Source organism: Globicephala melas, chromosome 20, assembly GCF_963455315.2.
Source record: "Globicephala melas chromosome 20, mGloMel1.2, whole genome shotgun sequence".
NCBI classification, from domain to species: Eukaryota; Metazoa; Chordata; class Mammalia; order Artiodactyla; family Delphinidae; genus Globicephala; species Globicephala melas.
In genome coordinates, this window is record NC_083333.1 from 29,031,237 (window position 1) to 29,037,236 (window position 6,000).

Genomic DNA, 6,000 nt, shown 5'->3' on the forward strand with positions numbered 1-6,000 from the left:
AGTTGAGATAAACTCAGTTGTTAGTTGATTTTATATAAATAATTTGTAAATGCTATTTCAGAATTAATAACAAATGATTTTATTATCTCCTTAAGCACATCATTGTTTACCCAGTTGTGTTAGTTTTCTATCACCACCATATGACACATCACCCCAGAACTTAGCCACTTAAAACAGCGCCTATGTATTTTCTCACAGTTTCTGTGGGTCTGGAATCTGGGCGTGGCTGAGCCAAGTCCTCCAGCTCAGGGTCTGTTACGAGGGTGTTGGCCGGGTGCCCCCCGGGGGGAGGACCTGCTTCTCAGCTCACTCGTGTGGTCCTGGACAGGAGGCAGTTCCTCGCAGCCTGTTGGACTAAGGGTCTTAGTTTCTCACGGTTGTCCTCAGGCAGCTGTCCTCAACAAAGAAAGCAAGTGGGAAAGCCAAAGGCAGGTGCCAGCAGGCCAGAAGTCACCATCTTTTATAACTTAATCTTGAAAGTGACATCTCCTCACTTCTGCTGTATTCTCTTTGCTAGATGCAAGTCACTAGTTCCTGGCCACACTCAAGGGAGGGGGCGGGGGTTACACCAGGGAGTGAGTAGGACCAGTAGTGGATCCCCAGCACCGTCTCACAAGGCTGCCTGTCTCACGTGTCAGCTGGGAACTGGGTCCTGCACTCCCGTGTCGCTCATTCTCCCAGGCTCGGGCTCCCTTTGCCCCCGATGGATCTGCAAAACTAGGCGGCAGAGGTTAAATAGCCTCTGTTAATGCCGCTGAGCGCCTCCACCCAAGGCAGCTGTAGCCTCTCATCTCCACTGCTAGGATTCCTGGTAACTTGTCAAAAGGGAAATGAAACGGAGTGAGGTAAGTGGGTCAGAAACACAACTTCTGGGCTGCCTCCCTCCCATTGCTGTGTGTGATGGTATTCACGTTAAGTTCTGTACTCACATTTTGTGTTTTGAGGGTTTGGTTTTGTTTTTTACTCAGTTTTTGTGCCTATAAATAGTGTTGACCTTGGTGAGCTCTTTATTTGACTGGTAACAGTAAGCTCATCTTTTAAATTTGTATCATTATTTGAGTTTAAAATGGAATATGATGAAATAAAGAGTTTAATTTTTATGCTCATCTTATGGACTCTGTCAAATAATCTATCTTCATGCCTCTAGGTAAGTAAAAGTCTTCGCTTTGTCTCACATGGGTGTGTGTGTGTGTAAATATGGGTGTGCCGCTCTTTTCTCTCTGTGAAGAGGTTCCCCTCCCACGCCCTATTTTCTTCCCATACCCAAAGGCTTGGAAACCTCAGAACTTAGGCTTTGGCTCTTTATCCCGAGGGTTTCTTTCCTCTGGGAGTTTTGGCTGGTTGGTTGGTTGTTGATTTAATACAGAAAAATCCCTTGGAAATTTTTAAGTTCTCAGAATACAGAAAAGTTGCCAATGAAACAGAAAAAAAAGTGTTGGTGAGGATATAGAGAAATTGGAATCCTTGGGAGGTAGGAAGATAAAATGGTGCAGCCTTTATGGAAAAAAAAAGCTAACACTAGAATCACCATATGATCCATCAATTCCATGTTTGGGTGTGTACCCCAAAGAATGAAAGCAGGGACTTGAAGAGAGATTTGTACAATCTTGCTGGTAGCAGCATTATTCACAACGGCCCAAGTGTCCATCAGTGGATGAATGGGTAATCAAGGTGTGGTCCATACATACAATAGTATCCTGCATGCTATTTAATGGGGGCAGAGCCGCCGCACGCTTAGCACGCGGCAGTTAACGCGAGACCCTGAGTGCGAGACCAGGGTTAGAGGTCCCGCTCAGTCAGCCTCGTTGGGGTCCTCGAGTGGAGAGTACAATGAGAGCTGATGGAGGCCTTCTCCCTGGGGCCCTCCGGCCTTGGGATGGGCGGGTGAGGTGGGGGCCTGAGGACGGGCTGAGGGCTGTGTCCCACAGAGCTCCAGAGCCCTCCCCTCGGCTGCCCGCTGGCTGGGACCAGGCCTTGAAGCAGCAGCTAACCTCTCCCCATCCCTCCCTCGGCAACCTGATGGCGGCGGCAGTCTCCATGGGTCACAGACCATGGAGGCCTCAGCACCTGGAGTATGTGGACATTGCCATTAAGGTAACAGCTTCAGGGAATTCCCTGGTGGTCCAGTGGTTAGGACTTGGCGCTTTCACTGCAGTGGCCCAGGTTGGATCTCTGGTTGGGGAACTGAGATCCCGCAAGCCGCACCAGAAAAAAAAAAAGGTAACAGCTTCAACCAGCTTCAGTCTCTCAGTTCAAGTTTCAAAAATTGGTCCAGCTTAGATCCGTTGTCTCCCGCTAGGAGGTGGCCAGAGGTCAGGGTTCAGTTGCAAGGACACTGCACATCATTACTTCAGGTCCACTTCTGTGGCTGGGGCTATTCTCAAGGGCAATTGTTTGTGACCTGGGACTTCACCTGATGGGTATTTGCTACAACATGTATTCCTATCGATCCTATACAACGGATCCCCTCCAGTTTAAATGAGAAGCCTGAGTCCGGCTGGTCCTGGGCCCCTGGCTCCCTCAGTGATGACGGCTGGGCAGGGTCTGGGGACCTGGTCCCGAGGGCACTACCAGATTTGCCTTCTCAGCCGGGCCTGGGCACTGGCGGGAGGACCCAGACTGGGGTGCTGGACGAACGCTCCCAAGCAGGGTGACCGGCCTGTGCAGGGACCCCCTACTTTTAGCCAGGGCCTGGATCTCAGAGGGTGAAAGTTGAGCCTTGGGACCTTGCCCTTTCTCGTCAGAACAGAGAATAACATTTGTTTTGGTGGAGGGTTACAGGAACCTGTGATCTGACCATGCCCTGGCCTCAGGAACAAAGGATCTGACACCAAGAAGTCTGCAACAACTAACCACGCCCCTCCCTCACCTTTCCTGTAAAAGGGCTTTGCTGAAAGCTTTTTGGGAGTTGGGGTGGTGGTTTTCTTTGTTTGTTTGTTTTTGCCCGCCCCACACGGCTTGCAGCATCTTAGTTCCTTGACCAGGGATCCAACCTGGGCCACCGCAGTGAAAGCGCCGAGTCCTAACCACTGGACTGCCAGGGAACTCCCAAGTTGGGAGTGTTTTAAGGCATGATTCACCCGTCTCCTTTCTCTGCTCCAAACTCCAGCGTTTTGGTATTGTTTGGCTGGACTTGGTTCGATAACACTACAACGTGGATGAGCCTTGAGGACATTATGCTAAGTGAAATCAGCCCGTCACAAAAGGACAAATACTGTATGATTTCACTTATGTGAGATCCCTAGAAGAGCCAAACTCATAGAGACAGAAAGTAGAATGGTGGTTGCCAGGGCCTGGGGGGCTGGGGGGAAACAGAGGTATTGTTTAGTGGGAGTAGAGTGTCAGTTTTGGAGGATGAAAGTTCTGGAGATGGTGGTGATGGTCGCACAACAATGTAAACGTACTTAATGCCACTGAACCGTACACTTAAAAATGGTTAAGGTGGTAAATTTTATAGATAAAATTTTCATGTATTTTACCACTTAAAAATAACAATAAAATTTTGTGGCGCTGCATGGTATGTCTCAGGGGACCCCAGGACTTCTCCTAAATTGAAAGATTTGCTAGCAGGAATCAGGGTACTCCCAGCTAGGGTTCACTACAGTGACATGGTGAGGATATACAACCAGGTCATCAGGGACAAAGACCCGGGGGAGTCTAGAGGAATCCAGGTGCAAGGCTACCTTATGCTCCCTCCCTTCCCTGAGGGGTCACCTAGAGCTTCCTCTTCCCCCAGCACTGAAGATGCAGCAGCACGTGTGGGATGTTTCTATCCAGGAAAGCCCACTAAAGACACAGCACCCAAGGGTTTTACAGGGGCTGGTGGCAGGCACCCTCTGCCTGGCATTTACCAAGATTCTAGACTTGCATAGAGAAAGCAGGCAATTATTCAGCACAAACCGCATTTTTTTGCACAGTCTAGACACAGTGACATACTCTTGCCCCCGTTAACTGTTGGCTAGAACCGATGATCAACCCTGCCTGCTGTATTTACCCTTTCATGCACAAGGCCAAGGCAGTGTTAAAGGAGCATCTTACAAACAAGGTTAGAATATTTCTTCTGCATCACCAATGACACAGAAAATCCTATAGAGGGAAAGGCCTTGAAGTGAACTAGCCCTGGGTTTATCGTTGTCAGGCTTTTCCTTCAGGGCCACAATCCTTGGAATTGTTCTGGCTTGTTCTTGTGAGCTAGATGTATGTGACTTTCACAGATGGGAATCTCCAGTTTCGCCCATTCTGAGGCTTCCCTGGGGTGCTTTGTATCAGGGAATCTTAGAATTGCTCTCAAGGATGATGGTATTTCCGAAACCCCTGTTGTTAGGTGTGACTCCTGCACCAGTGTCAAAGACCAGGATAGCAAGTGATTCTAGAAACTGTCATTGCTGTTCTTGGAACGAATTTTATGAAATTTTAGGTGAATTAAGTCATCTAAATAGAATATGTGTATATCCTTATTTTCTCAAATTGAGAGACTAATTGAAAGCAAACATTCTTTACAATATGGCCTAAGTGTCCACTTCTGTTACTTTTTTAAAAAATAAATACTTATTTAATTATTTGGTTGCTCTGGATCTTAGTTGTGGCAGGAGGGCTCCTTAGTCGTGGCATGTGAACTCTTTAGTTGCGGCATGCATGTAGGATCTAGTTCCCTGACCAGGGATTGAACCCGGGCCCCCTGCGTGGGGAGCGTGGAGTCTTAACCACTGCGCCACCAGGGAAGTCCCCCACTTCTGTTACTTTTGGTATTTCAAGAAAATAGAAGTCTTGGGAAGATTGGATAAAATTCCAGCCATATAAGGGGATAAATGTGATACTGTGAGCCTTTGTTTTATAATCAGCAGTGAAATTATTATGAATATGGATTATGGCTATTGATTAGGAGACGGATTTGATAAAAAAAGCTGGAGAGGGCCTGGAGAAAAGGAAACCCTCCTACACTGTTGGTGGGAGTGTAAATTGGTGCAGCCACTATGGAGAACAGTATGGAGTTTCCTTAAAAAAAACTAAAAATAGAGTTGCTGTATGATCTAGCAATCCCACTCCTGGGCATATATCTGGAGAAAACTTTAATTCGAAAAGATTACATGCACCCCAGTGTTCATAGCCGCACTACTTACTATAGCTAAGACATGGAAGCAACCTAAATGTCCATCAACAGATGACTGGGTAAAGAAGATATGGTATATATATATATATAAAGACACACACACACACACACACACACACACACACACACACACAGTGGATTACTACTCAGCCATAAAAAAGAATGAAATAAAGCCATTTGCAGCAACATAGATGGACCTAGAGATTATCATACTAAGTGAAGTAAGTCAGAGAAAGACAAATACCATATGATATCACTTATATGTGGAATCTAAAATATGACACAAAGGACTTCCCTGGTGGCGCAGTGGTTAAGAATCCGTCTGCCAATGCAGGGGACAAGGGTTCGAACCCTGGTCTGGGAAGATCCCACATGCCGCGGAGCAGCAAAGCCCGTGTGCCGCAATTCCTGAGCCTATACTCTAGAGCCCACGAGCCACAACTGCTGAGCCCACGAGCCACAACTACTGAGCCCACGAGCCACAACTACTGAAGCCCGTGTGCCTAGAGCCCGTGCTCTGCAACAAGAGAAGCCACCGCAATGAGAAGCCCACGGACGACAATAAAGAGTAACCCCCGCTCGCTGCAACTAGAGAAAGCCCGCATGCAACAACGAAGACCCAACGCAGCCAAAAATAAATAATTAAAAAATATATATATATGACACAAGTGAACTTATTTACAAACCAGAAACAGACTCACAGACATAGAAAACAAATTTATGGTTACCAAAGGGGAAAGGGGGTGGGGGAGGGATAAATTAGGAGTTTGGGATTAGCAGATACAAATTACTATATATAAGATAGATAAACATGGGAATTCCCTGGTGGTCCAGTGGTTAGGACTTGGCAGTTTCACTGCAGGGGACCAGGTTCGATCCCTGGTTGGGGA